The sequence below is a fragment of the Cryptomeria japonica genome, chromosome 1 (genome assembly GCF_030272615.1).
Source record: "Cryptomeria japonica chromosome 1, Sugi_1.0, whole genome shotgun sequence".
Lineage (NCBI taxonomy): Eukaryota > Viridiplantae > Streptophyta > Pinopsida > Cupressales > Cupressaceae > Cryptomeria > Cryptomeria japonica.
Window position 1 is genome coordinate 40,031,576 of NC_081405.1, and position 9,778 is coordinate 40,041,353.

A 9,778-nucleotide genomic window follows, 5' to 3' on the forward strand; every position below is an offset into this window, starting at 1 on the left:
TTCATTTCATGTTTCCTTCACCCCTTTTCTCAGCATGCAACAGTAGTATAAGTTAGAATAGGTGAGTATCAAGGGAACCAACCCTTTCTGGAGGTTGATCTCAAACTATCAGAGCCCACACTGTGCGAGATCATCCCTTGTTTCATGAGGTAGCCGAGTTGATAACGCAGCAAGGATTCATACTTCATTGATATTAGGTAGTACAAAGGCTCCAAAACAAAGCAGGGTGTCTTCCTTCTAGCATTTTACAAGCTAGCACATATGTAGCTGCATTGCCCTGTAACTATTTGGATAATGTTCTTCATTCTCACCTCCATAAGCATCTCATTTGACAATTTGCACAAGGTCTTGAGATTTTTACTTCATTGGAGGTATTGATTTACTTCAAGAACACTAATTGTCCTCTTCAAAGCCACAAGGAAGTTGATTGAAGTTCGGTTCCTATCATTTATCCACTTTTGGATGAAATGTTGCTGTCGTTCTTTTGTCAAAATTATTTTTTGTTAATCTACCAGTAGGTTTGTCTTATTGACCACATGCTGTGATAATGGCTTGGTGAACTCATAACGGCTTGGTGCCTTGAACCTTTTCCTGCTATGGTCAATGTGGTGACCAACTATTCCCAATAAGGACTTGTTGCAACATTAAATGGGATGTTGTATCATAAAAAAATGGTACATGCCAACTTGGCCTCATGCTGCAATTCTCTATTCCTTGCAACACTTTCCAATGAAGGTTGCACACCAAGAGTTTTATTTGGAGCTATGGCTGTCCACACTGCCTAATCTCTGTATTTGTGGCCCAATGGAAGAAGCAAATGCCTCTATATCTTACTCTTATCTTGTAGAAGTAATATTTGCTAGTGCCTCTACTATACTCTTTTTTTCTACTTCTTTTGGTCATAAGATGCAAGCCAAGTTTTCATCTCATTCTCAACCTCGTAAACCATATGCGTAAATGGCTTTACATCTTGGCTATAGATTTGTGCAAGGTGATATTTGAGGCGATTTATATCTCTTCTTATGTCCATTCTACAATATTTGCAGATTATCTTGCCTTATGTTGTTCTTGTTATTGCATATTTGATATTTCCAAGTAGGTTACCCACACCCAGGCTTGCCACTGCCTCTTCTACTTGTTGATGCCATTTTTTTTCGAAAAATGAAAATAAATCCCATCAAAATGAAAAAAAGGGGAAAAAAATCAAACAAAACGTTTGCAGCAATAAATACTTCGAAAAAAATAGAAAAATAAAAGTAATTATTAAAAAAACCTAACAGTAATAATTTAAAAAAAACAACACAAAACATAAAACACTAGCATCTGCTCCATGTTTGTAAAATTACTCCTGTGCCTTTGAATAATTGCTTGTCTGTGAGCAAAGGCAGTGTTCAGTTTTGATCAGATCTGCTCCACGTTTGCTTGGAGCAGTAGTATCCTTGCTCTAGGTTGAGGACCATCTCATATCACAAGAATGATAAAAGGAAACAACCTCAAACAGACTCACATGCTGAAGCTTAAATATTCAAATGCCCAGGATTTTTACTGAAATGAGTTATCAAAAACTGGTTCTCACGAAAACTCATATCTTGATTTAGGTGCAAAGTCTATTCTTATGATATTTTGAGATTGCAAAGTAGTTTTCTTAACTGGTACAGTATCAGATTGCAGACTTCTGGAAGCCGCTTGATACTCTAGAGTTAGACTTTCCTGTTAAATGATTTAGATGAGACAAGATCAGTTTATAACTTCAGATGGTTATCAGTTATATTTGTGCTGATTTGACTTTGCTAAGAACTACAGATGGATAATAACATTTTTCATTTTTGTTCACATAGAAGACACAAATGTATCTAGATAAACAACATTAAGGGAGTTGCAGAGATTGACCGTATGATAATATAGCGTAAACACAGTACTCAGAACATTCTCAAATCTCCATGGTTTGAAATTTTGAATTGATATTACTTTGTATGATGTACATTCTAAGAAATGTGGATAAAAGCTGTTAGAAATAAATCTGTTGGTGGAAGATTGTTGTTCATTGCAGTTGCTTTGATTTTATGACATGGTGAGAAACCATTTAAGACGGCATTGCCAGTGCTTATAAATGAAATTTGTGAGCTGCTTTAACTTCCAAATTGTTATAACTGTTGTGCTACAGCTTATTTTCTATTGTATACATCTCACTAAAGACATTGATCTAAAATTGGGCATTTGCAGGTCATTGATCGCGGTGAGACAATTTCTGTAATGGTAGACAGGGCAGATAACCTTCGAACTGAGGTTAGGATGTATTTTCATTTTTAGAGGGTTTATGTTGTTTAAAGTTTAAACAAAGGAAAAGTTCTTACAAGCAATATTCAGCAGGTCTGAAAGTTGTCTGTTATGTTTGCAGGCAGAAGACTTTCGGAGAACCGGTACTCAGATACGCAGGAAAATGTGGTTCCAGAATATGAAGATGAAGCTCATTGTTCTTGCTATTGTCATCGTCTTGATTCTCATAATATGGCTCTCTATATGCAAAGGATTCAAATGCTAGCACTTTGTATTGACACGATTTTAGTTTTTGGTGTAAGGGTATGCATAGCATCTGTATTCTTACTATTTCATACCATATTGAAATCAGTTTTCTTGGGAGGGGATTTTATCTGCCATTTATTTGTGTTTAAATACTATTATTTCGAATTTTGTGCTTTCTGGTGGTGATGTTGTATATCCCTATGATTATAGGAATTGCTTAGTAAATGTATTTAGTGTATATTATACCAAGGCTTTGTTTCTGTTTTCAGTTTGTAGAAATGACCTCAATACTTTGAAAACAAAAATTTGATTAAAGTTTGATCATGAAAAACAGGCTGCAAAACTCTAGGACAAGAAAGTGAATTACCTAGCATTTTTGGATTTCTAGATTTTGAGCTGTTGCAAAGTTTTATTTTAATTTTAAATCAGTTTTCATGGTAACGAATGCAAATGAAAAAGATAATCTTTCCACTGGGTGATGTATTTTTTCTTTCTTGTTTCAATTTAAATTCCAGTCTCTCTTTGATGTTTATGGGGCACCTAAAATTTGTATTCATTATAGGTTTTCATTTTCTTTTGTATTTACTCAAGTGCAGGGGTCCCTGCTCATCATGGTTTATGTTCTGCTTCCTAGGTCAAATTTATTCAAGTATCTTCTTCTCTATGTTTTTTTGGCTTGCTATGCCAAGAATTGAAGTTTTGCAGATTTCAGCTCTGCACTTCTTCTGTAAATCCTTTTCATTGTTAAGATATGCTGTATAAAAGTAAATGAAAATTGATCATTAGAAATTTTTTTAGGACAAGAATATGTACATTTGCATAGATCCATGTAGGTTCATGGAGAGACTATTTGAGATTCTCCGTTGTTTTCAAGATTATCAAGATTCAACCTTTATTTTCAAAGCCTTATTTTAGGATCACTAACTTTGACATTTTATAGTTGTTTGTTCTGGCATGGGTCGGAGTGAATGTGGACAATTCAGAGGCATCCGAAACATCCAATTCATTTATGGCCAGTGTATTTCTGGCAAAGCTTTCTACTGGGAAATTACAAAAATATTCAAGCTTTTTTTTGATATTCTAATTATTTCATCTTCAATATTTAAAGTATTGTTAATTTGGAATTACAGAGAAATTAAATGTAAATATGAGAGAATTGGAATTTGAAAATCTTGAACCACCCAAGGAGAAGCCTATAAATACTGATGCAATATTGTCCTGAAACCTGCAAATTATTTTATGTAGGAACTGAATACTACTTAAAGAAGTAATGTTATTTCACATGCAAGCTATTTGATATTGTTTACGCCATCTGATTGCTTTCCATCCTTCAAAACTTGCTTTTGATCCCATTCTTTCAACATTATAGTTTGACTGGAGCATCATTTCACTCCTTCCACCTTTTTGCTAGTATTGTAGCAACTCGCTGTCTTTCTGTGTAGATTTGGTGACCTTTGTGGTTAACAAAATCCCTAACAAAAATCCAACGGATTAGTTGTTCATAATTTCATACCATAAATGTTTTTCTTAAAATACTTGTCCAAAGCTAGTTACGATTTATCCATCAAATCATTGAATAATAGCATTACAATTTATCATTTATAATTTTGGTCAGCATGAACAATAACCTAGTATTTCACTTGTTCAAGTCATTAATTGTATCCTATGTTGCCACAAGTTCATCTTCAATCAACTTGTAGTTCACGTTATGTTTCTACAAGATATTTACATTAGGATTCACATGTGCAACATGTCTTCCCTTGAATAATAGCTCTTAACTTTTCCAATATACGGACATTTGTCTTTGTTCCTTTAAATATAAAGAGCTTATAGCCTTTCCTTCTTTTTCAGTTCAAATTTGTCTTCCAGTTAACATACAGTTTTCTTCCACGTGAGGTGGATAGCACATTTTACATTTTTGAGGTTTTATTCACTTTCATTAGAAATTATGTTTAAAATTGCAAGGATGAAAATAATGAGCATGTAACCGACAAGCAAAATGATGACCAAGAAATGCATCGAGAAATCAAAGACAATTCGGAAACAAGAGTCTCCTCTGCTGGTTATTTGCTGAAATGGAAGATGCGTGAATGAAATCTATAAGCTGAAATGGAAGATGCGTGAATGAAATCTATCCATGCTAGTTATCATACGTGACTCAAATCTCACCTTAAAAATCTTTATCACAGGCTAATAAATCCCTAGTGCATAAGTGGCATAGTATCCAATCCTAACTTAGAGGGGTACTCTCTATTCCTTGACAAAATTATTCCCCAAATGTACCTTATGGGGGAACTCATAAGCATCATATATGCAATAAATTATGGTTGCATATTATAGAGGTCATAAGATATGCACCTCCATGTATACTTAGAGCCCATTTTAAGGTCCTACCATCTATATATATATATATATGCCTCTCATTTATTAACACACCTAATCGTATTCATATTTATGGTTCACCTTGCCCCCCAGCTTGCTCCAACATACTCTCTCAAATGTTGATCTAGAGTTATGATATAGTGCAATATGAGTGGAGTAATTGATTAGAAGATAAGTCAAATTGGTGTAGATGACAACAATCTTATTGAGTTGCCCTCTAACACTTAACACATGAAGAGATGACTCACCTTGAGAAGGATTAAGACAAATTGAGTTTGTGGGACATGCCAATGCCTTGTGGAAGGAAAGCCATATAGGTGATCCAAACAACTAGGATGACTACTTAATAGTTGAAAATTACTATCCTAGTAGGTTTGACTACAATTGAAATTGCAACTAAATTATAATAGATAGATTTTTGGTGATGTGTTCTGTTGTGGTCAAACAAATTATCTACGGTTAGATCTTGGAGTCAAAATCTAGAATGAAGTGGGTGTTGTTGGGGGCTTTTTGAGATGCCTAGCTTCTTTGAGATTCTCTTGCAACCAAAGGGGAAGCCATACTAATATTCTTGGATCCTTTTATATTTTTAGATTATAATTTGTGCATTTGAGTGCAATCTAAGAACTTGTCTGAGTGTTGTGTAGTTGCAAGGTCTAAGATTAGTATCCTAGTGTTGTTTTAGTTGTTTGAATATCAATTCACATTGCAAAATGTCCTTGAAGCCTCAAGAAGCTAGCAAATACTGTAATAAGCATTTGATGATAGTGGCTCAAGGGGACTTGATTCCATTCATGTAAGTTTTCACCCACATTTGGTTTCTTCAGGTCAACCTTATGTTAGTATTTGTTTTCATGGCATCTCTGTACTATTTATTATCTTTTTTAATGTTGTTTGGATGAGGCAATTTCATTTCTAGTAGTTAAAGGATAGTATTCAAGTTTAACTGCAAAATAATAAATTTCTTTAATTGATTGGCACATTTAAGATTTATGTTCATAGTTTGAGATTGGTATACTCACCTTGATTATGAATTGGTAGCAAGTGTGCATATAATCTTGGTGTATAGCTGAGTACATGTTGTAGTTCTAGGACTCGCAAGCCAAGTGACCCTAGCTGAGTCTCAGGGATTCAGGACTCTCAAGGGACTTGTTTTAGGTGAGACTCACTAGAAACTGGTTTTTTGCCTTGTCTTGCCGAGTCCCGAGCCGTGCCTAGTCCGCGTCGAGTTCGAGTCTCGTTTCTATGGTAGATTTACAATAATGTTCCAACATAGTACTTGTAGAGCTCTGCTCTTCATTTGCCTTGCATAACATGCTTTGGTATGCGGCAACTTGTGTATTCAAAATAAGCCTCAAAGTGATTCTAAGTGGTTGATGTAGGTCTGAGATCGATGTTTCTTGCTGTTTGAAAATTGTTAGTCCTAGTCCATTGCACCATTGGTTGAAGTTTCTGAGCATCAACAATAGACCCACAACATATTGAAATATCATCAAAAGAAAACAAATATCAGGGGAATTTTGTAGCTATTGATTCTTAGCTAGGAATAACCTACACGTAAGGATCTCGCAAGCTTTAAAATTTATTTTATTGATCACAAGGGCATACGTTAATAGTGTGCAACATTTCAACCTTGTTAGTATTGATAGGTTCCCTTTATTGGGCCATTGTGTAATGGTTGTTGAATTAGAGGTAGTGGGTCCCGCCTATATAGAAGGTTCATATTAAATAATATAATAAAAGGGAACTATAGATTGAAGATGCAAATTAGTACACACAATATTTTGGTTTGATAGTTTGACAAAATCTTTCCATTGCGAAGGGTCCAGGTCGGCTCCTAGGTCCTGTGTGATTGTGCCTCTCTCTATCTTGTGTTTTTTCTTTTTTGCTGCTATGGGTTCTCCTAAGTTTCCTCTCTTAACTCATAATTATGCTACTTGGAAAATTGATGGATGGAGTAAACTTATGGAAAAATGACTAACTCATTATATTGATGGAACTATTGTTGCTCCCGCCGATCCTAAGGCTGATCCTGTTGGTCACTTGGATTGGCTCACTAAAAATATCATGGCAATTGGTACCTTAAGAAAGTATGTATCAAAGGATCTCATTTTTCATATTGAGAATTGTACTCTAATCAAGGATGCTTGGCAAAAGTTTCAAGACTTGTATGGTCAAGTTGATGAGATTAGGGGATATCAGATTGATAGTGATCTCACCATGTTAGATCCCAATAACTTTGATACTATACAAGATTATGTCATTAAGGCAAAAGAGTTGAGGGCACAACTCAAAGATTGTGGCAGTGATAAGAAGGATACTCAATTGATCTTCAATTTGATGGGAAAGCTTCCACAAGAATTTGCAACATTTGTTTCTAGTTTTCAAACCCATAGGATGACAATGGGTTCAAGCTACACAATGCCTACATTTGATGCTTTCGCTGAAATGTTGATGATGGAACAAACTAAGTTGATAAGCATGGGCATTCTTAAGGCTTCTAAGTCTCAAGCATTAGTGGAAAATCAAGGGAACAAAGGAAATCAAGGAAAGGACAACTCCAACTAGAAGAAATGGCAATCAAAGCCTAAGGACAAAACACCATCTTCTCCACAACAAGGAAATTCATCCTCTTCCAAGAGGAACAATTCACCAAAGAGGGAGAGACCTACTTGTGCCTATTGTAAAAAGTTTGGTCATGAGGAGTGTCGTTGCCATTCTAAGAAGATTGATGAGCTCACACAAATCCTCAAAAAACATAACATTGATTTGCCTAATGTCTACAAGAAGGAGGATTCATCAACTTTCACTTCCACACATTCAAAAGGAAAAGGGAAAGCATTCATGGCTTCTACAAGTGGGAAGACTCACTCTTTTGGGACAAGAAAAAGAAAAGCTCTTTGTGCTACTACAAGTCATGATTAACGGAGATGGCTTCTAGATTCAGGGGCTTCTCATCATATGGCATCTCCGCAGTCTATGTTCTCTTCATTTGAGCCTTGCACCATGCCGCACATTTTGATGGGCAATCATACATACATGGGTGTGATTGGGAAAAGAACTATTGCCATTGGGGATAACTCCTTCAATGATGTGTTGTGTGTACCTCATTTGACAAACAATCTCCTTTCCATCTATCAAATCACACATGGCACAACTAAGAGAATTGTGGAGTTCACACTTGGGTTAGTTTTCATTAGAGACTTGGAGACTAGAGCTAACATTGCGTCTGGGGTGGTTGATCATGCATCTCGGTTATACTCCTTTTCAGATTTTGTTGATGATGATGATTCTACACATGATGATCACACTTCTTGTGATGATTCAAATTTTGAGGAGAACTTTGGGTACTTGAACTTGGGGATTCTCACATGTGACCCCATTCTTGAGCCTTGTGTTTCATCTCCTCCTATTGATATCACATCACCTATTGCACCTGATGATGCAGATAGTGCAACAGTTTTGCCTTCATGTGATTCAGTGCAGCGAAATATTTCATGTCTTCTAGCTTCAGTTTCATGGGCTGAGTACTTGACAGACATTGCAGGTTTGTTTGTGGAATCCTACATTGCAGATTTGGGAGACATCATTGATGATATTCATCTTCTCTTTGATGAAGATGATCCTTCTTTGATTGTTGCGAGGGAACACTCTGACCCTCTTGTTCATTCTCTACATGATCATTCTTTCGAGGTTGACATGATTATGGATACTTATGTACAACAGTTGGATGAGATCTCTTTATGCTTAGAGGAGACATGTGAGTCTTTGAGACATGTTCTACATTCATCTCTTTAGATCTTGGAGTATCTTTTTCAGTAGTGTGGAGCAGTTCACCACCTTTGGAGGGGGTATCTTTCAACATCGACATGGGGACACTTGAGCAGTTTTCAGAGACTTCATTCATCATGAGTTTTTTTCATACATCTCCCCTTCATGATTGGGGAGACTTCATGGATACACCTTTGGTTTTGTTTCTTCCTAAGGGGAGGAATATTGTTCAACATTCATGGAGCAGTTTCTTCATTCATTTTGAGCTTCTATCATTGGTGCAGATTCTACATTGAGGGGGGGCTACCTAGCTTCTCTTCTTCTCTCATATGGGGGGGACTTTTTCCTCACATGGGGTTTTGTTCCTAACATGCTTCTATGAGAGTTCTCTTGTATAGTTTTCACCTCTTTTTTGGGGGAGGGTTTTTTCCCATTGGGTTTTTCTCTCTTTCCCTGCTTTGTGAGAGATTTCATTGCATTGGTTTTCATGCATTTGCATTTGTACATGGGTACGTAACATGGCCTCGTAGCAGGGACCCATCTTGCATTGCTTAGTTGCATTGTAGACTTAAGTGCATTCCCCTAAGTTGTACTTAAGGGGGGTTGTTGGTGTAAATAATTATTCATGTTGGGTATTATTACACTATACTTAAGTTTACTTAGGATAATGCATATCATAGTAGTTTGGGTATGAGACACTTGGGTGTTTGTGCCACATTGGGATAGTGTGTAGGAGAATTTCCACCTTTTATGGTGTTGATTTCGTTACTACTTTATCATATCCATTTATTGTGGAGTGATAATTCCACCTTCGGTGGGTGATCCACCTCATGTGGAATATTATATTGTTTCTCCTACCTACCACACCTATTTCCTACCTACCCCTGTTTCTTATTGAGCCACATGTCATGTTTGTGTGCTCACATATCCATATAGCCTTGCCTATATAAGCATGCTCATATTCATTGTATGAAACAACAATTGATGATCTAGTTGATCAGTATTTTCTCTTGATATAAGACAGTTTATTCCTATCAATATTTTATTCTCTCTTATTTGTGCTTTCCATTGCCTCTAGATCTTGGCAAAATCTCACAGTTTG

At 36.1% G+C, this 9,778-nt stretch overlaps 1 pseudogene across 1 annotated transcript in view; it reads left to right on the forward strand.

Moving 5' to 3' along the window:
- The window catches only part of LOC131027400 (vesicle-associated membrane protein 721-like), a 61,488-nt pseudogene extending 58,716 nt beyond the window's left edge, over nucleotides 1-2,772 (forward strand). Inside the window, exons 4-5 of the transcript XR_009102490.2 lie at nucleotides 2,224-2,286; nucleotides 2,399-2,772. The product of XR_009102490.2 is annotated as a vesicle-associated membrane protein 721-like (transcript). The remainder of the gene's footprint in view (nucleotides 1-2,223; nucleotides 2,287-2,398) is intronic.
- Nucleotides 2,773-9,778: the final 7,006 nt, after the last annotated feature.